The sequence below is a fragment of the Agelaius phoeniceus genome, chromosome 2 (assembly GCF_051311805.1).
Source record: "Agelaius phoeniceus isolate bAgePho1 chromosome 2, bAgePho1.hap1, whole genome shotgun sequence".
NCBI classification, from domain to species: Eukaryota; Metazoa; Chordata; class Aves; order Passeriformes; family Icteridae; genus Agelaius; species Agelaius phoeniceus.
In genome coordinates, this window is record NC_135266.1 from 28,217,454 (window position 1) to 28,239,151 (window position 21,698).

The 21,698-nt window shown below is 38.8% G+C and overlaps 1 protein-coding gene and 1 long non-coding RNA gene across 2 annotated transcripts in view; one reads left to right on the forward strand and one right to left on the reverse strand.

Annotated features, from left to right (window-relative positions):
* Positions 1-1,557: 1,557 nt before the first annotated feature.
* Positions 1,558-20,034, reverse strand: LOC143693319 (uncharacterized). Its single transcript, XR_013180820.1, has 3 exons — positions 19,895-20,034; positions 6,980-7,032; positions 1,558-1,620 (listed from the first exon to the last, which is right to left on the reverse strand). It is a non-coding gene; the product is annotated as an uncharacterized LOC143693319 (long non-coding RNA).
* ST6GAL2 (ST6 beta-galactoside alpha-2,6-sialyltransferase 2) overlaps positions 19,721-21,698 on the forward strand; it is a 173,481-nt gene continuing 171,503 nt past the window's right edge. Inside the window, exon 1 of the mRNA XM_054628351.2 lies at positions 19,721-20,005. The gene's annotated coding sequence lies outside the window, so the exon portion shown is untranslated. The remainder of the gene's footprint in view (positions 20,006-21,698) is intronic.

Genomic DNA, 21,698 nt, shown 5'->3' on the forward strand with positions numbered 1-21,698 from the left:
TGTAAGGAGAAGCTCAAAGCAGACAGTGTCAGAGAGTAGCACTTTTCTGCAGTGTCTTGAGTGTGTATCTAGATAGTTTAGGTTGCAGGGAAAAGAGGATTTCTGCTTACCTGGGACAATGAAAGGTAAAAAAAAGGCCTCTTCTTTCTTAGAAATCTATGTACAGTTTGATTTAGGCTTTATTCCTGCAATGACTTCAAAAATTATTTTTAAATATATGGTGGGAATTGGCATGAGATAGCAGAAAGAAATGCAACAGAATATATTCGTAATGCTTAACTTAAAGTTAGTCCCACAATAATTACTGTGCTTTTTCAGCTCAGCCTGGAAAGATTATTTGTGAACATGAAGATTCTAAATTTAGCAATTAGTAGATTTGTGTATATGCAAATGCATACACATACATTGCAGTACCCAATACATCGTTCATATTTCACAGGGCAACAGTTTGGGATCTACAGCAATGATTTTATTTATCATAATTTTGAAATCAGGGCCTGAAAAATGAAATTTGCATTCTCTTAATTGGGTCCCATGGGAGCAGCAAGTATTCAAACATTCTTTAAAGCATTTGTCTTTTAAGCTCTAAGCAGTAAGTAGGGGTTAGTTTTATTGGATTCTAAAGCAACTTCAAAAAGTTGGATAGAAAGGTTATATAGAAAGCATAAAGACAAATCATGACAGGGAAGCTAGTTTGTCATATTTCCTTCAGTCTTAAGAGCTGTGAGAAAATGGGATGAAAAGACATTTTTTGTTGCAATCAAAACCTTTGGGGAAAAGGGTATTGAAAAATATTACTGTGTTGGAGAAATATATAAACTACAGTTATGCCTTAAAAACCAGCTAATGTCAATTCCCTCATCTCTCTGCAACTTAAATCAAAGTTCCCGAGTGACCAAACTGTACTGGCTGATAAGATGGGCATATTCTTGTCACCTAAGGATAATTTGCAGAATGTCCTTAAAAGCTTTTCTGCAGCAATTTATTTGGTTTGGTAGTAATACACAGAATTTTCCTGCATCTACAAAGCATGATCATAACTTTTAGGTGTCTATATCACCAACAGTGTCTCTGGATTGTTTCTAATCAACACCAAAATCAGAATTTATTTATATAAGAATAATATAATGCACAGAAAAGATCATGTTTTTGCTAACGTTGACAATAAAGCTATTTGAATAGTAAATGAAGGTGGTATGAAGCCACAACTGCTGTTCAAAGGGGCTGCCCAGTCCTTAACTGAACACATGTGAGTGAGGGTTTATGGTGAGAAACATACATTACCTAATGTTCTGTATTATTGCTGGAAACAAAAGACTAACACATATCAGCTGTACTTCCTTCTGGGAAGGCGTTCCTAGGATTTTTGTACAACATCTAATTTATTTCTTTCATGCAAATTCTCAAAGGTGGCATTGAAAATCTCAAGAAACACTTTTTACATCACCATAGTTTCAGATAATGATATTATTGGCAATTTCTTATTTCATGTACAGCAATGAAGCTGCCACAATGAAATGTATGTCTTTAAACTTTATCCACTGTCCAGCACCTCTTTCTAATCGGATGTTTCTTTTTTTTTTTGCATATTTTTCATTGAAACATTCACACAGGTAGCCCCTAAAAGAAAAAAAGAGAAAGCACTGCTATTTACACAGCAAATATTCAAATGTCGTATTCGCTATTTCAACTTTTAGTCATTGGAATCCCATTTCTCTCCCTCTACATACAACTAGCATACACACATGCAATACACATAAACATATAAGCAGAGTTTTCTTTGATTTGTCATTCTATTTCTCTTTATATATATATATATAGGTATAGGCATGAGTATGTATAAAATCATAATTTCATATAAATGTTCAAGATCAGAAGTAGATTTGGTTTTTTGACAGATTCCTTGTGATCCAAGTGTAAACACATTCTAAATGTAATTTCTAAAAAGATATTCCAGAGGAGTCACAATGTAATTATACAGGCTTGTTGTAAGAAACACAGCCTGAGATATATATCTATAATTTACCCTTCCACCTTAAATGGAAATTTTGAGAGAAAAAATTACTATTTCAAGCCAAGAAACAAACTGTTGGTGTTATTTCTTATGAAGGAAGATACATTTATTGAGTAGCTATACTTAAATGATGACAAGGAACAAGAGTGGCACAATCTGTCAAGAGAACTTTAAAAATCTGAGTCAATTTAATTAGAATGAGCTATGGTACTGTGCAATAATTTTCTGGTATTTTAGTGTGTCAGCAGATAAGTTTTGCATTGAAGTTCTCTGGTATTTTTACAGCAAGAAAATCATCCTGGAATATAGTGTGTATGTCTACACAAGCTTAAGTAAAATTCCCAGAAGAACTATTGAACACTTGCAACTGTGTCATTCATAACAGGACTCGCTTGTTTTCTTTTATTGTACAATAAATTAAGAGCCACTGGAGAGTGGATTCTCTGGATTGCTCAGTTTGGAGGTTTTCATGACCTCTTGATTAGATGAGTTCCTTTAGATCCCAAGTCAACAGAGGAATCTTATACTACACCCTGGAGCAGCCAACTACTTTGGACACAGATAAGGAGTAATGTGATGCGTTTGCTGACTGTCCTGTAACAGTTTTTCCAAGAGTCATATTGGAACATTTTGAAATACAGTTGAAGCAAGAACTCTTGTTGGGACTATATTGCTCTTTCTCCGGGGTACTTATGCTCTTAATTCGGAATGGGAATCCAGATTACAGTGGTCTGGAGACAGTGATTGGTAGGAGATATGTTGCCAGTGAGAAGCCTTGATGCTACTTACTTTTAAGAATTAAAATAAAGAATTAAAATAAAATAATGGAGCTTTATAGACAAAACAGGTACTATTTACGTGAATAACTTAAAGAATATGAATGCTTTGGTTGCTGTAAGGTTTAAGGTCTTCTGCAACAGTGGTAGACTACAAGGGAAAAATTAGACCTACAAAAATTTCCTCCATGAAAGTGGAACAGACCTTTCCATATTTTTATTTGATTCATTAATTTACAATTTCAGCTAAGACTTAACTCTACAGAGGTTTGTAGGACCTTTAATTTTGATTTCACTGGGCTTTTGCCTAGACAAGAACCACCAAAAGTCATTGCTCCAAAGGAGAAGAGGAAATGGAAATATAAGTGCTTTCCAGTCAAGTCTGAGACTTCCAAAATTTGCTTTTGAGGAGTAATTCATATACATCTATTACTTTGAAACTAGAAATTCTTGAATTGCAGACCTGAAAAATACTGAGATGACACTCTTTGTACAACTTAGAAAGAATGTGTTCCTTCAGAAATCTTAGTCCTTCCTCTTGTTGGGTCTACAAAGCTAGGGAGATAGTTACTATTTATCATTAAGAAATATGCCCAGAAGGTGTAACTTATTTGTCATTTAAACCAAAGAAGTGAGAAAGTCTAGACATCAGTTTTCTTGACAGTTGAAATATTGTACTATTAGCAACATCTAAATAAATAATACATGCTGTGGAAATTATATTGGCAAGGGACTATTAAAAACATTTCAGACCAAGGTAGTTGGGAAAGAAATGAAAACATTACAGAAATTATAAAAGAAAAGCAATAACTCAAGGGGAACTACTGAAAGTAAATGTAGAGTATTTTCATATCCAAGGCATATGCATATATATCCTGTATATATGTGGACATATCCTTTATGTGCTCAAAACATCCTCATTTATGGAAAGGACCATATATTTAAATATTTCTTGATTTTACCAGATGGGCAACTGGGGCAAGGAGAAGTTTTTTATGAGCTTCCACTTCAGATGGAATATACATAAATCTGTATACATAAATTCTGTGTCAATGTCAAAATTTAACAATCTGAAATCCATTTTCTGGCAAGTCTATTATCCACAATTAATTGCACTGGTAAGTGGTCAATTCCACATACTCCTGATAAATTTCACTGTCACTCCATAACTACTCCTCTCATTGTAAATGACATGAAGTTTCACTGTGCAACTGTGAATTTTAGGGAGGCTTGTATTCCCATTTTCTTGAACTCTTATTTTCATCCTTAATAGTGCCCTAGGTGAATAATACAGACAGTTGCTCCTTCAGTCCAGCCTGCAGACAAAAGCAAAACAATCTCCCTGCAGACTGTGCTTAGAATAACATCATGAGATGAATGAGGATCTCAGTTGGCAAAGAAACCAAATTACAGCTCATCCTGGGAGCTAAGGTGGAGGTTGCCAGTGGGGCAAAGTGATTATTCTGACATAATTACAATAGTGAAGGATAAATTGATCTATTTCATTTCAAGTGATGGGAAGACCTTACTTTTTGTATCTACAAACAAATATACACAAAATTTGTCAGGCAGGAGTGGAAAAAGAGAATATATTGTTAGAAGGCAATTGCATTGATAAATGTTTCACAGATAGGGTCTAATTAAGTGACTCAGGGAAATTTTTGTCACAGCTTTGCAAAGTTGACCAGGAAATGTCCTACTTTGGATATAAGTCTGTATTCAGCCATAATAATGCATTTTCTGTGAAACAAATTGCATTAAAAAACTCCAAACTTCTCTGTTTAAGTAGGATGGGATAAATGTCATGAGACCATACTCTCTAAGCCAGTGTTTGGTTATCAATGGAAAAAATTACTCTCACTAAAGTATCTTAAGTCAATCTTGAAAAAGGGGGAAAAGCACACTAATTATGCCTTCACTAATATTTCTGCATCAGTTTGCTTGCTCAAATCAATGCTATCTTAAAAGCTAATGAAATAATTTGCCATGTTTAGAAAAAAATCAATCAGGAAAGACCTTAATGTGGCATATTTTTCTTTAACGTTAGTGACAGGAGGACAACCTTCAAGTTTAAATAGCCACATTTTTGGCTTATTACACCAGTCATCCCCATGACCCAGTGAAGTGGGCACTGTGAGAAACAGGGTGGCAAAAGAAAATGTAGTCTTCAAAACATCCTTCACTTTAGAGCTAGAAGTGACTGTAATTCATTATTAGTATCCACTCAAAGAACTAATGTCCATTCCCAGAGAGTACTTTTCTGTACCATTAAATATTGATGTGCTGCACTGGTGGGATGTGTCTCTCTGTTTTTCTGCTCTTCCCAGCAGACAAAAACGTGGTGACCCTGGAGAATCCATGCTTGAGTGTGTGAGAGCCTGAAGAGCAACAGGTCAAGCACCAGTTTCCCCTCATACTGTGACAGTTGTAGCCAGACAAAGGATGTGAAAAGAGAATTGAAGGGGGAAAGGAAATTGGAAAAAGCAGGAAGGGAGAGAGAGATATCTAGGAATGAAAACAGAGTTCAGGATTTGGGAACTTGGGCAAGGACTGTGCAACAAAGAAGGGGAAGAAAACATCAAAACATGGGAAAGAGAGGAAAAAATGAATTTATAGATGTAAAAAGAATAGTAAGAAAAGAGTGTGACAGGTGTTATTTGAAAAATTTTGCTGAATTTATCTTGAAAAATTATTAGGTATTAGTTTACCTGCCAACAACAAAATCCAGGCAAAAGGGTGAAAGTCAGAGGGACCACAAGGAAATGAACACCACCTCATATTACTGTAATCAATGGGAGGAAGAAAGAAGAAGAAAAAAATATCTCCAGGACTGGTATCTTGGTTTGGAAATAGGCAAGACAGATTCCTACAGGCAGGAAAGGCTCCTTTTAAGCTTTAGATCCACACTGACCACATACCATAATTCACTACTCCTCATAAATCAAGCTGAGACAAATTCCTCTTTAGTACCTGAAGACAGCATTGCCTTCAAGGCTCAACACTGTTTAGTTGCCCATCTGCTGATAAAACAAGCCTTGACACCTTATACAGAGAGTCCCTTCAATGTCAGTTCCATCTCCAACACCTGTCAGCATTTTTAAAGGGCTGGCTAAGACATAAATCTGCCTACACACAGTTATACATCATGTTTAGAGCAGTTTTCCTGTTGGTAACTCTGAAAATGAAAATAGGGTCTATCATACACGTATGTATAACCAGAACTAGAGCTCTTATCCTCACAGTGTTTTGGTATTTTTTTACTTTCCATTCTAGAAAACTTGGTTTTTGCTGTAACTGATATCTGTCCTTGTTTCCTTCAATCTGTTTAATCATTCCATTACCATTCTGAGTATTTGACACCTGGTGAATCTGTCAGCATAATACACTGGTCCATTAATTTTAAATTCACCATGAGAAACATGCAGAAGAAAACAATTTACCTGTATTTGAAATAACCAATTATGTTAGTATCACAATCATTTTAATAAAGCATTAGTATTGCTCATTGCCTTCACAACTCACCAACCATAGAACCAAACCTAGGTAATCCTCAGACATCAGAAAATTTTTGGGTTATAATTGGTATTTCCACTCCAATGGGGGCATCAAATCTTTTAAAAAGGTGAAACTACCCTTCACCACTTACAGAAGTGAAACTGGAACCACATCTGGATGCTGGTCAAAATAGGCTATTTAACAATTTATTTACAAGTTTTTCAGCTTCTTTAGGAACTGCATTCCAGCTTTCTTATACCAAGTCTTATCTCTATTGTGTTGATTATACATTTGTGAAAACATCTATTTGCTTGATGGGGTTGTAATAAGGGAAAGTCTTGCTCCAAAGACAAGATATTATAGAAAGAGCCAAACAGGTCATCAATAGTTGTGTGTGTAGTGGTGGACACGTAGGCATATGAATGAATATAAATATCTGTTGGGACACACAAGTATCAAAATGATTTGGGAATCATGTATTTAGGAGGTTAAATCTCTTATGGATTTAGGTAGTCTCAAAATTCTGTCAATATTAGCAACAGTCTGGATGACTCCTTATTTTGCCATGGACTGTATCTGTGAGATGCTGAGGGCTGCTTATCATGACTTTAGTAAGGGTTGTGTATTCTGGGCATGTCCCAGGACCAGACCCACAATAATTTGACTCTAACTGCACAATAGATTCTGTACTCACAGCTGTCTGATCCTTCTATTATGTCCATTCCTTTTTCTGTTCCCAGGGAAAGTCTGCAAGAAAATTAGAGATCCAGATAATGGCAAAGCAATTTAAGTGAAAAGAGCAAAAGTGTGAGGACCTTTTCCCCAGACCAGCAGGGCTCAAGTTAGACAGCTACTGTCTTTCATTGGTTTGTTTGTACACCCAGCCTTCCCATTCTTTACCTCATTCATGTGGGCATATCTCAAAGCACAACCAGTATGCCATGGCATTTAAAAAATAGCCTATTTACCCAAAATGTCAGTGCCTGAATGGGATCCTGTGCCCATTCTTAAAGATCCAGCAGACACAGGGGCACCTGCCAGCATGAGACAACTTAAAGAATTGGTGTTTTAATGTTATGTCTTGTAAGAGTTTGCTAAATGCCATCATTCATTGGAATGAGCTCTCTCACCTGAACAATGAGTTAAGTCTGCATGTCTTTTAGGAAAACCCTACAGCCCTGAACTTTGCACACTCTTTTAATCATGTTTTACTGGGAAAGAGTAAAAACTTTCAGAATAACCAGAAATATCTCTACTCTTTCCCCATTCCCAGTTTATCTCATTTTTCTTTATAAAGGCAGAGCATTTCGTTCCATTGAAATTGTTCTCTTTAGAACTGTAGCACATTTCTTGGGAAATAAAAAAAATAAGGTTAGCTAAAGGAATAGCAATTTGTCTGTGGCGTTTCAGCAAATGTGGCAGTTTTCTCCTGTGCCACTGGTTTATTTCAGTTATGGGAATACAACCAACCAATACTTTTCTGAAGCATGAGTGAAAAAAAAAGCCCACAAAACAAAATCCATCTGTAAGCACAGAATCAATCAGTGTTGCTGTAGTCAAAAAGAAAGATTTTTTCTCATAGTTAAAAAAGTGTGTCAGATTATTACAGGCACAGAAGTAAAGTGTGCTAAAGGCAAAATCCAAGATCAATGGAAATATTTCTATAGGAATTTAACACATACTATGAGAAAAGCTTTGAAATAAAAGGATTAACACTAGATGAAACTCAGGTACATACATGATGCTCTCACGTTAATGAATGAGACAGATCCTTTCCTTTCAGCTGGAGTTGTGCTGAAGGTTGATGATAGCTGAGTGAGCTATCACCTCTTGTGAATGAGAGCAAATCATGTAGTGGTTTCATAGGGTCATCTAAACCCTACGTCCTAGATCCTGTCTCTGAACAGAGACATGCCACCTCATGTGCTTAGATGGTAGAAGGCTGAGGATGGGTAGCCACTAAATGTCTCTGCCATTAACCTGGGAAGTGATTTCATTGTAAAAAGGTATTTGCCTTACTTAAGGTGCTTTTCTTGAGTCTAAAACAATGAAGGTGTGAGACTCAGGTGCCTCAACACAGGTTTCTTCCACCATGTGAGGCACTTTGCTGTGTGCTCTGTGATCTGTGTGACTGATGTATCTTTCTCCTCCTATTTCATCCTTCTTACGTGCAATGTCCTCTACAGGAGTGGCCTCAAGCTCTCTTTCAAAAAACACAGTAGAGGAGACACTTAAGTGAAATTAATATATACCAATGAAAAAACTGCTGTAGCCACACTAAACATGGTTTAACTACTGTTTTTTTTTCTTTTGTTGTCTCTTCCATCTCTAAGTTGTCTAATTAACCTGCAATCTGTCACAACTGTAAACATGATTATGATGATACTTACCATCAATGGGTGTGCTGGCTCTTTATTGAGACACGTCTCAGTAACCTGAATTAGTTAAAATTTCTCAAAAATAAAGGTATTTTTATTGTGTAACTTCAGTAGAGCTATTGAAGGTGGAAACAACTTCCCTTGGTTTTCCTGACCTTACTCTAACCTCCTTCTGAGGCCCTTAGGAATAAACAAAAAAGGACAAACTATTGACTTCCCTAGGAAATGTCACCATTAACATTTAATGACATTTTTTGTAAGTAAGGACTAGACTTTTCTCAAGTCCTGCACTGAAATGATGATTTGCAAGACTGAGCATCTGGATTAGTGTGTCAAGAGGATGGAGCCAGCCTGTTCTTGGCTGTGCCAAACAATAAGGCAAGTAGCAATGGACAGAACCTGATGCACAGGAAGTTTCATCTGAACATGAGGAAAAACTTCTTTACTATTCGAGTAATTGAGCCCTGGGAGAGGTTGCCTGGAGAGGCTGTGAAGTCTCCTTCACTGGAGATATTCAAGAACAGTCTGGATGCAATTCCTGTGCAATGTGGTCTAGGATGTGCTTGAGCAGGGAGGCTGGGCCAGATGACAACTGTGGTCCATGCAGACCTTGTCCATTCTGGTGTTCTGTGACCAAACATTTAGAGTGTGCTGTTGGTGGGCCAGCCTTTGTATCTAGACAATAAAGAACAGAATGTCATGAGCCCTACCTCTATTTTATCACAGGTTCTGAACTGTCTCTCATAACAAGCTGTTAATTATCCCACTGTTCAGGAAACCAGATTTTTCCTCTGAAAGAACTCATCTCACACCATTTTAATAAAATATTTCCAAGTAATACCTTGATGTTCCACAGAAGGTTAAAAAAAATGGTGATCCCAAAAAGTGAAGCTACCTATTAATACACCATGATGTAACAGCCAGAGCCCTATCCTTGATCAGCTTTCTCACTTGGAAATTGACATTGTGGTCAAGCTGGGTGCAAATTGCTAAACAGAGTGTTGATGCTTATATTGAGTACAAGGTAACAAAGAATTTAGTCCAGTCTGCTTTGGGTAAAAGACACATAATAATAAAACTGAAAATGGCTCTCTATGTCTTGAAATCAAACAATTTTTGTTATATAATCAACAGTGCACTGAAGACAGAATTGCAATCAATCTTGGTAGCTGATATTCCTAAAGTTTTGTTCAGATGGATAATTCTCCAACGTTTCTACTCTTCTGTTAAAGCTGATGGGATGGTTTAGCTGAGCAAAAGCTGGCAGAAACAGGCCTCTGGTTTACATTTGGATTTTCTTCTGGGATGAAAATACAAGCAAAAAACAACAACACAACAAAAAACACCTCATTAAAAAAACATGAATTCTTTTCAGTTTACACTTAGTGCTGCTTAAAATGCCTTGCATTGGCTTAGTGAACAGCTTGATGCTTCCATAACAACTGTATAATAACTTAACAAGTAAGTGCATCTAAAACTGATGCATTACATACATAAAGATGAAATAATTAATAGATGTTAGGTCTTGCTTTTTTTGCTCTTCCTTTCTTCCAAACCTCTTTATCTACTTTCTTTTGAAGCGCATTCAATTACTCCATTGGGCAATAAACACTGGAAAAATACAGTCAAGATGCATTCTGTGTTGAGAAAAATTCTTTTGTAAATACAGAATCTAATAAAGACTTGCTAAATTCAAGATAAAATAATTTTATAATGCTGGATTTTGATCTCTTTAAACAGGTAATTAGAGACTAACACATTGTACCATCTGATAAATAATACTTGATCTAATGACCAAGTTAATGTTTTGACCCACCAAGATCTGTTCCAATATGGGTAACCATATTGGTTGTGCCAACAGCTTCTCTCTGACTCCAAAGTGTAAAGATTAATCATAGGAAAACCTCATGGTCATTGCTAATAGCAGACTACTCTTTTCCTTGCAGGGAGTACATGGAAAGTTCGGTCAGTGATGGCAGAACCACACATCTCAGTTTAGAGATGTCTTGATACAGCTGTCCTTTGAGAGCTGCCTCCCCTTGGGCTGAGTCACCCAACTCTACACTCTTCTTTTCATCAAGACCTCCACACATTAGCCACTGCTGACGGTAGAGCAGCATGCATATTGTTTGGCCTGGGTTTTTTCAAAATTCCCCATCATCATCAAGACCCATTTTGGCTGATACCTATAGGAAAAATGTGGAAAAGCCACAGGCTTAAGAGGCCAACATCCTACATGGACGCTTTCCATACTACTACACTGAATCCCAATTTGCTAAGTTTTTAGTTTCTTAGGTTTTCCATAACTTGTTCACTGCATTTTCATTTCCTATGGCACTTCCCCCCCACCCCGCCCCCCCTTCTCATTCCTGGGCACAGACTGGCTTTTGATGACCTCTCCAGCTAAATTAAATTCTGCAGGATGCAAGTTCCCTGCCTTAGGCTGGCATAACCCTTTCTCCTTGCCATCTTCAAGTTCAATGTTACCTTCAGCTCCTGGGCAAGGTCTGTCCTTTGGGTACATCTTAAGGAGCACTTAAAACCTGGAGTCAGTAACACACATGCACACACACAGGCAGTAGCCTGGAAAAAATAATTTGCTGGTAATGCTTTTTAAAGCCAGACAGTCTTCCCAGGCTTCAGACAGTCTGATGGCTTGTCTGGCTCAAATTATGAAGACTACCTCTCCTTGTTGCTGATCACACATCCAGCAGAGGAGTCCAACCCCAGCTGCAGTGACCTTCTCGAAGCAACAACTTCTACGTGTCCGCCAGAATCCAGAAATTGCAGTAGTTGGATTACTGCAATGATCATATTTCATGGAAGATGCACACGGATAACAATCTTCCATGTCATGTCTGCTGCAGCAGATTCTGTGCTCCACCACAGGTCTTGGCCAGAGCACCCTTGTGCAGTACAAAAGGCAGTATAGACACATCCAGACCACATAAGCTGCTGCAGGCAGTCATTTTCCCCTTTCCTGTGTGGTTGCTTGTCCTGAAGCAAAATCCTGCCCTGCCTTTCCTCAGTGGACTCACTGTGAAAAAGGTTAAGCAGAGGATTGAGACTGGAATTTGAATTTGGCTTTCTGAAATCCTTATTTTAAGTCTTGTTGCACCTCTGGAGGTGCTGAGCACCCATGAGATACAGCCATATTCTTTCTTATGCCCACCTAGTAGCACAGGGTATTATTGCTTCTTCAGAACTGTGGGCTTATATAGAGAAGGAGGAAAGTCTCAAGCATAAATTATATTTAAAAATTACAACACATTCAATTATGTTTCTGAGGATTTATCATTTCTTTCTAAATGCTCTTATTATTTGTTATTTCTATGCCTTTTGTTCCTCTATGGACTCGTGTCTGGTGAAAACAACAGCCCTACACATGAATTCTTTGAGCTAAAATATAAACTCATAGTTAAGTGCATAGCAACATGGTGAATTTAAACCAAATCTTTGCAAAAATGCCTAGAGCATGCACAGGCAGTGTTGGGGGAATTAACTGAAAATAAAAGGAGCAAACTGATTCAGCAGTATGTTGTTCCTCTGTAACATTTGTCTTAAGTTCCGAGATGCTCTACTGGTGTAAACTGCACTAATTCCATTTTTAAAATTTTTAGCTAAAGATCTACTCCAAATATTTTGGTTACAGCGTATGGTCTTTTCATATAAGGAGCAACTTTGCACTATTTTACCTAGGACAGAGTAAGAAATAAAAAAAAGGCTTTCCTACAATGCCCTATTTGTGTAGCTAGGATAATCTCAAGTCTTCTCAGGCTTTCAAGGTTTTCAGACACCAAGTAGAATGCATTTAGATTTGTACATATTCAGAAATCAAAACCCCCTCAAGTACTAATGGCTTAATTTATATTTCATAGAATAAGAAATGTTGGAGTAGGATTTTCTGAGCTGAGTAAACCTTTATCAGCTGTTCTTATGCTTTTGGCATTCTTTGTTCTCATCTCTCTCCCTCAAGGATACAATAAAAATAGCTAATGTTCATTTTCTTCCCCAGTTTTTGCATCCACTTCTTCCGTTCAGCTTTTATCTGACAATCCAGCTTCCATGGTAGCCAGCCTAGGATTTCAATTCCTGCTGCCTCTTTTTCTGGAGGTTGCTGATCGTACTTTCTCCCTTGCTGTAGCTGTCATCACATGGCCTTGTGCTACCAGTGGTTGTGTCCTCACTAACAATACAAGGCTTGGTTCAAAGGCAAAACCTTCTCTTCCATTAGGGACAACTATTTACCAAGGCATGACAAGATGCAACTAACACTCCAGTGGTACCGAGACAGAGCCTGAGTCCCTCAGCCACCCCTCACCTCCTCCTCATATTCCCTCCCCCAGGCTCCTTGCAGTGTGCCAGGGGGCAGAGGCAGTGCAGCTAAGCAGTCATGGCCCAGAAAAGTTTTTTATGCCTGAGGAGGAAGTGAGAAGTGATGGAAAATCAGCAGACAGCAACCTGGACTTATGTCCTGCAAGAAAGTCAGCCTGGGATGTCAGATTAATGACAGGAAATTTATTTGTACTTTTCCTAAAGAGAATAGCTGTTTTTTGATGTGATCCTGATCTTGTCCATGTTGTCTCATGTTTTCAACCATCATTTTCTCAGCTAGATTGCATTCATTCTGGATGTACATCCTTCTGTGTCTGGGAGCATCACTGTGCTTCTAGGCACAGGGAAAAATCAGGGCAGGACTCCTCTTCCTCCATGCTCTACTTTCTGCCCAGAGGTGGGGATCTGGACAGAAGTTGCAGCATGGTTTAAGGGGTTGATGTCTCTGCCCCCAAGCACAACCACTGCATGAACACACCAATTACCCTTCCAACCCCCACATTACACATGCTCTGCTCTCCTAGGTTTAACCACCTCAACCTGGATGGTATGGTGGGCAATGCTCTGTGCATAACCCAGGTCTTTGTGTTGTTTTCATGTGAGTTTAGGCTCAGACTGAAGTGAGGACCTCTGTCCATTTTCCCTTTCCATGTTATCTTTTCCCCTTTTTCATGCTGTTAACCCCATTATCTTTGAAAAGACCTGGGTTAATCAGTAGCCCTTGACATTAAAGGGTCAACAGTGAAATCCTGTTTTTCCTTTCTCTAGGAAAAAGAGAAAAACAATTAGAAGGTTGTTGATTTTTTATTTTCTTGCTGATGATCTAAAGGAATAGCCCTGGTCTGTTTCAAATCTGTTTCTTGTAGAGGTGCTTAATTTTCTGATGGTGCAGTACATTGTACCTTGCTGATTAAACCTGCATAACACAATGTTTAATGTAAAACCAATCTTAAAGGAATCTGTGACTGCAGAGAGTTGCAATGCAGTACAGTACCTCAGAGGTATGCTCCTGTATGATTTTATGATAAGGTGTGCTCCCTATTGCTGAAAAGGATATATGATAACCTCTGCTCCTCTCTTGCCTGGTCCTGTGCTGTCACTCTGTTTTACTTGGAGTAAACTCATTCTGATCACTACCACAGAGATCCATCACCGGCTTTTATATGCTGGGTGAATTTTCTGCCTTTTAAATGTGTTGAACTTCTTGTTGTGCACTCAGATGAGAGCCAGCTCTGGCTCAAAATATGCCACAAAAATCACAGCTGGGATGAGGAGCTGGGAGGGGATAATAAGACTCTCCCTTTTGACAGAGGCAAGCTGATAATTAATCTTATACTGTATCATGAAACCATGCACAATTAGGCACATCCCAGACACTTTAGTGATTTCCCCACAGTTATGGCACTCATGTCTGGAAGACATCAACACAATGATACATTTCAACTCTTTCAAAGCAAATGGTACAATCCCTGTTTGCAGGTTTCTTTTCTTGTCATGCTGATGTGATTCTTCTTCATCAAGCACAGCAGCAGCACACACACATGCTTGTTAGCCACCACCACAGCCATACAGAGCCAGGAGAAGGAAAAAAGCTCCTTTAGATCACTCAGGGGTTACTGGAAGAACACCTCCATGGGGATGGAGAGGCAGCCTAAACAGACCTGCAGCCAGATCAGTTAACTTGAGTGCTGGTACCAATGCTCTAATGCCCAGGACTGAAATTTTCTGACAGGTTCAAAATGCAGAGACTGATAAAGAAAGCCATGCTCTGTGATGCCTTCCTGCTAGATCAAAACATGGGGAATTAAAAATTTGCTGGAAAAACACTGGACTCAGCAGTGACCACATTTACACCCACCTCACCTGTTTGTGCTGCTGTTTCTCCATGTTTCATAGAGATGTTCTGCTAGCTGTCACCTTCCCAGGGCAAGTCTGCCCCTGGTGTTAGTTTCCTAAAGTCCTTCTTTTCTACTTCTCAGGTCTTTCAATATGCCACACAATGGCAATTACTATGCAAACTGCTTTTTTGTTTCCTCAGATTCAATAGGTGGGTGATGGTCATCAAAACTCCTCAAATGTAAATAAAAGCAAGGAAATGCTGTTTAAGGTTATTTTAAGTTACTGGTGAGCTTCCAATTGGGTTGCCCTAACCCAGCTTTGTGTCTTTGTAGAAGACACCAGCAGTTTTGCGTATGCGGAGGGTTTAACCAGCGTTGATACTTCATCTCTTTCAATCTGCAAGGGTAGAATATGTAGGGATAGAAGCCCTCCACTACAGGACAGTGAGTGAGACTGAGCTTCTGCATGGATCTGCCTAGAACCTTCCTTACTATGAATACCCCAAAAAACCCCTCAATAGAACATAACTTCAACTCAACATCTCAGGTTTTATTGAAGTACATAAAAATTAATTGATTTGTTTTCTTTTAAAAAGAGAAAAAAACAATCACAAAGGTTTTATAAACAGTTTTCTCCCCAGCTCATCCTGGATTACAAAACATTATGTAATCCTAATTAGTTAATAAACACTACTGTGAATTACCTTTCACTTCAGCTGACACAAGCAATGCATTATTGCTGATACACAATTCCAAAGAATTGTCACTCACCATCAACTACTTCTATTTAAGGAGAAACAGCCTCCTTGAATAATGAATTCAAAATTTCAGTGGCTTAGAAACCCTGAGGGTTTTACAGCTTGACCTTGAGGTTTGGGTTCTGTATGACATTGCAGAAGTTCCTGCTGATTCTATGTAACTTTATAAAAGACACACATCAATATTCACAGGTACTGAATCTCTATGTCAGAGAGAATCTCTACCTCAGATAGAATTTGCAGGTTTTTTACATGCTATACTAGATTTAATTTAACAACATTACCTTGATTAATATTGTGTTGCAGATCACAGTTAGTATTGATGCAAAACATTGAAATTAGGATTTCCTGGATGTAAATGAGAACAGAATATAAGCTTTATCACAGAAATTTCCCTCCTCCCATTCATGAATTTTCCATGAATCAAGGAATTGATTCTTTTAATCAATGGGGTAAAATCTTTCACCTGTGATATTAAGATGTACATGCTTAATTCTGGCAATCTTACACACATAAAAATCACTGTCTGAAAGGCTGTGTCTGTATCTTTGCACTGTAAAATGATTAGAATTTTGTGAGAAAGGAATGAAAGGGGATAGTTATGTCTTCAGAAATCAGTTTTATCTGAGCTAGTGTGGTGTCACTCATGAGGCAGAAGCTGCATGCATGCATGATTTATGTGCTTCCATATATCTGATCAGCCAGATTTCTTTTCATTGTAAAACTGATATTGATTCTCCTGTATTAGTAGTACTGACACTGGGATAATTCTAACATCATTATAAAGTATGCACTAATACCTCCTTCCTTACTGAAACCATTCTGCTCAATAAATCATGGAAAGAGTAAGAAGAAGAAGAGACAGAGGAAAAAAAAATATTATTAGGACTTGCTGGAATCAGTCAGTGCCCAGTCCAAATTGACTACCATAGGATACCATATGCTGTACTAGGTAAGTCTATTCTTTTCAGACAGTAAGCAGGATACCAGTGTAAAACTTGTAGTTGATACCGATGGAGAGCAGAATCCATGCAAGAAATATAACAAACCCAGAGATCACCCTCATCCTCAAGTATATTAAGTGCACATTTTAGTCCAGAGGTGTATTTCAAGCAAAATGTTGCACATCTCAGAGAAAATGAGAGGTATTTCTTTAAGAACCTGCTTCTACTGGAGGTCAATGGCTTTAGTATTACTCATTAAAAATTAAGGATATTTATTGACAAGGAAACCACAGAAATTGGTTTATGTCAAAGAAGAATGGCAAAGAGATACATGTATCAGGGAAAGAGCCCTGAAGGAAACATTCTTTGCACAATACAATTAGATTCACAGGTCACAGATGATTTGTTAGTTCTTTCCAAGTTGTAGAGCTGTAATTTGTGGAAGAGTTCTCCCATATTCTTGCACTGCAAAAAAGAATCTTTTTCTATTAAAGTGTAAGTTGCATGCACTCACTAGTGATAACCCACAGATCTGATTAAATTAATCTAATCCCCTAAGAGCAGAACCCTCCTATCATGATGGCAAGAGGTGTTCTTTGAACTCTGTTTCCATTCTTCTCTGTGAAGCTTCTCATTAGCAAGTCCAGATGGAGGAATAGCTAAAGGGCTGGATGTCACAGACATCTTTTAATGAAAAACCTTTCTTAGGATTTTTTCTTCCTGAGAAGCTGAGAGGCTCTAGGAACAAAATGTAAACAATGGTTATCTGCTGCTGTGGAATGCAACAGGTGGATCCGTGATTGATCTTGTGTGGATGTTTGGATTTAGTGACCAGTCACGGCAGAGCTGGCTCTCGCTCTCTGTCCAAGCCTGCTGCCTTTGTTATTCATTCTTTTCTATTCTATTCTTAGCTTAGCTAGCCTTCTGAGATGAAACTTTTCCTTCTATTCTTTTTACTATAGTTATAATGTAATATATATATCGTAAAATAATAAATCAAGCCTTCTGAAATATGGAGTCAGATCTACGTCTCTTCCCTCATCCTGAAAACCCCTGTGAACACTGTCACAGCTGGACAGTTTGTTTTTAATGCAGAAAGATCTCACATGTCAGCTATTCGCGTTGCCCTCCCAAAGTAAACATGTTGCCACTGCCTACTTGTAGTTTCTAGAAACAATCTTTTCAAAACCTGCAGCTGCAGCTAGCACAGCTCACAAGGCAGGGAAGCTCTGCCTACAGCAGATACCTGCAGCTCTTGCCCAAGCCATGCTCTATCCTGCTGCTGGAGCATGGACATGCCAGCTATGGGAGGGTAGTGAGGGTGCCTCAGACCCTCCAGGTCCTGCAGTAAGGGTGCTCGTGATGGGAGAGAGGATATTGACAGGGATCCCCAGTAGTACTGGCAAAACTGCTCTGACCTTGGCAGAAGTTCTCTGCCATTTCAAACATCATAGCTTGCCAATCTCCTGACTAACCTCTCCAGAGGATGAATAGACAGATGAAGAATGTGTTTTGTGAGGCTGAACTTCCACAGCAAATGAACAATCAGTAGGATGTTGCAATGTATGGTCTATAGGTCACCAATAGTCCCTGCTTTTTATACCAAGAAAAACCAAGTCTTGAAAGTCATGGCTGCCTCTGTCTATGCCACCAATGACCCCACATGCCTTTGTGGCCATCTGCATTGGGGCTCCTTTAGGACCAAGAAGTGGCAGACAGTGTTAGTCTGCAGCTTAAACACAAGGTTGTATTTACCACCTGCTGCCTAATCCACTCTGAGCAGCAGGGAGGCAGGAGCAACAAAGGACAGAAATTTCCATCTTTTCATCTTCTTCTACTGAGACAAGTCAAAGCCTTGGAAGAAGCTTCTCTCTGTACACTTCATGTTCTATGATTTCCTAATAAACGTACCAGGCCCGAAAATTATTTGTCTTTGATTAAAAGTAAATATTAAGTACATGTTTTGGAGATTAATAACGAAGCAGCTGTGTTTGAAAACATCCCCTGAAAAATGTTAGCAGGCTGAAGAAGGCTTTCATGGAACATTGCAGAGCACTAACATATTTTAGATAGAACTGTCAATAAGGCAACTCTCAGTTGTGACTGATTTTTTTTTAATAGGCTTCTGTCAATTATTTTCTCTTCTTTTCTTCCCATTTCCATCCTTGTTTCAAGGTGCATCTGAATGGTGATACCAACTAATAGTCCTTAAAGTCATTGTCACACTGGGGCTCTGCCAAGCTGGCTCACTCAACTCCCTGTGCTGCTAATGGGGACAAAGTCAGATTCATACATCCTACTTATATTTTTTCACCCTTTTCTTCATCTGCTTCACGGATGACCCTGTAGTTATTGGAAATGTACCAAGACCTGGACAAAGCCACTGCTTTCTGGGGAATCAGGCTGCTGGTAGATTGGAAGAAATGTAGGATTTCAGCCCCCCCATTGTTACACTTGCTATTGTGTTGTGCATGTGTGTAGGTGAGTGTATGGGTTATCATGTGGGAGAGAGAGAGATGGATTGATGGTGGGAAATGTTGAAGAACACTTCTCTCTTTTACTTAGGAAGGGGATATTTTTTATCTCATTTTATCAAAGGTGACATCAGGAGTAATGACAAGATAAATAATTTTAAGGCTTCAAAGAACAAGGATTCTAAAGAATAGGATTCTGAAGAACTTTAAAGAAAGGATCTGTCTTGGAGATTAAGCTTTTTAAAATCCTTCAGATCCCTTTGCCAAATGCAATAATATTCCATTGTAAATCCTTCCATGAATTTACATGTAGCATTGCATTTTTCCTTTAATGGTGTATGCAGGTACAAAAAGGCAATGATGTGTATTTACTAAACTGTTACCTTTTCAGTTAGTGAATTGCTTAGCCTGGATGCTTTCTTTCATAAATACAGTCATTAAATGCATGAAATTATTGATCTAAACTGCTTTCCTGGGAGATTGTTCCTTATAAAGAGCAAAGTCAGGTCTCTTTTTGGCTGCAAGCTAGGCTAGATTTTATAATAAAACTTTCATCAAAAAAAAAATAAAACTCTGATCAACAATAACCTCTCTATGATACATCAATGACTAAATCTCTGTGAGAGCTGGCTTTAATTTTTCTTACAGTGAAAGAGAGTAGGAAGGATGCAATTTTTTGCAAGGGACTCCTTTTTAAAGAGATCATGCTGAAAAGGCTGCTGAAGGGATCTCTTGCTGCTACAATTTGTAGAAAGGAGCTCTCATAATTATAGTCAGAGTTTATTGTGCCTCTCCCTGTCTCCCCCCTTCCCACTCCCCCCATCCCCACCCCTCGCCCTGTGTGTGTGTATGCAGAGAGCTAGAGAAAGCTGGCAGCACTACCTGAATAGCTACTGAAAGAGTGAGACTCCTCAGCTCCTGCTTCATTACTGGGTAGCAGCTATTCCAGTGTGTGCGAGCTCCAAACTGCTTCCTCCCATCGGAAAGCCCTTGGTAAGTCCCCCCAGCCGGCAGAGCTGCGGATTAACTCAGCAAAAGGCAGGATGGGAGGGTGGCAGGGAGCTCTGGGGGTACTCAGAACCCGTGTGCAGCTTAAGATCCATTAGATGTCAAGGATTTTGTGTAATAAATGTGTAAAATCTTCTGTGGATTGCTGGGATGTGAAGGCAATCACGAGGAATGTTTTGCCTGCTCAAGAGCAATGCTAAGTACATTCAGGAATGCCTGAAAGAGAGCAGAATTTTTCTACATAAGATAAGATTAGTAAATGCTTCTCAGAACTGCCAGAAAAGTGGTTGTGTGTCGCTTTGTTTTGTTTACCCCTAGCATCTTTCTCTTGTTGTCCTTTCCCCCCCATCTTGTCTTTATTGTGTTGAATGTGTTAATAGGCTCAGAAAGAAGAAACTGTATCTTCTTGCAGAGTGGCGGCATTTGAAATGTAGAACTTTTATCAGAAGAGGGATGAGAGCTGAAGCTAAAGAGGAGATAATGTGTGTTTTTTACTTGCATTTATATTCTTGTGCATGTTTCTGGTGTTGATTATACAGACTTGCTATGCTCACAAAAAGTTCAAAAAGCTGGGAGATGCACATTTGCTGCTCAAGATGCTGATGTTTGCACTTGTATCACATGTTTTATTAGTCATCCACATGAAAAGTAGCACTCTTCAGGTAGGTCCTTTCAGTACATGTAGCAAAAAGCATTCCCAGACACTCTTCTTCTTTGCCTTGATCCTATGAGTCAAGCTCATTGAACTCCACAGAAAATTATAGAGGCCACCGGAGAGGTCAGGTCACAACTCTCCTTGCCCCAGTTGAGCAGTGGCATTTGAAACAAGAGGCTGAAATAGTGCTGTTATCTGAGAGTCCCAGTACCTTGGACCTGGCTGTGTTTTGATTTGAAAAGTAGGAATGAGTTAACCAGGGACAGGCTGAGGTTTTTGTCAGGCAGTACAGAGCATTAAGAGAATGACTGCCTCTGAACTGAACCTCAGCTACTCACTCCCCTGATGGATAAATCCAATCTACAAGAGATGACAGCCTGACTAGCTGGGCATGAGGCCACTGGCTCATTTGTTACTGTCTGTCCAGTCCACACCTCTGTTGGCTACAGTGTCTGTCAGATCACACACAGGTGACACAGCTGTACTTGTAACTATGGGGGTTAGCTGCTCCTTGTATTTAGAAAACATATTTACCCATGATGTGAAACTGCCACTCAGTGTCCCTAGACATTATTTCCTTTGCTACTGAGCAAACATGATAGCTCAAAGGATTAGATTTCAGGTCTGCAGTGGCATCTTTCCAGTCTGTATGAGTAAATTTACATCTTTTCTACAGGTCAAAAAGAGTGATACTGACAGATTTTTCCCTTCCCAAAATATTTCAATATTTATCAAGGGACAACTTTCAAGCAAATATTAAAACAGAGATTAGCCAAGAACAGAATAGATGTTGCTTCCTGAAACTCAGTCATTTTATGTTATGGTGACAGGGGAATCATGGAAAGGGGTGTGAAGGACTAGGGGAGTGATGTATAAGTGAGTTGATGTAACATATAGCAGTGGAAATTGCAAGTAGGAGTATTCCTCATGTTCCAGGTTGTCAGAGTCAACATTCGTTCATCAATAAACTAAAACATTATCAAAATTGATCATCACCTGGGCTGATTAGTACATTAAGTATAA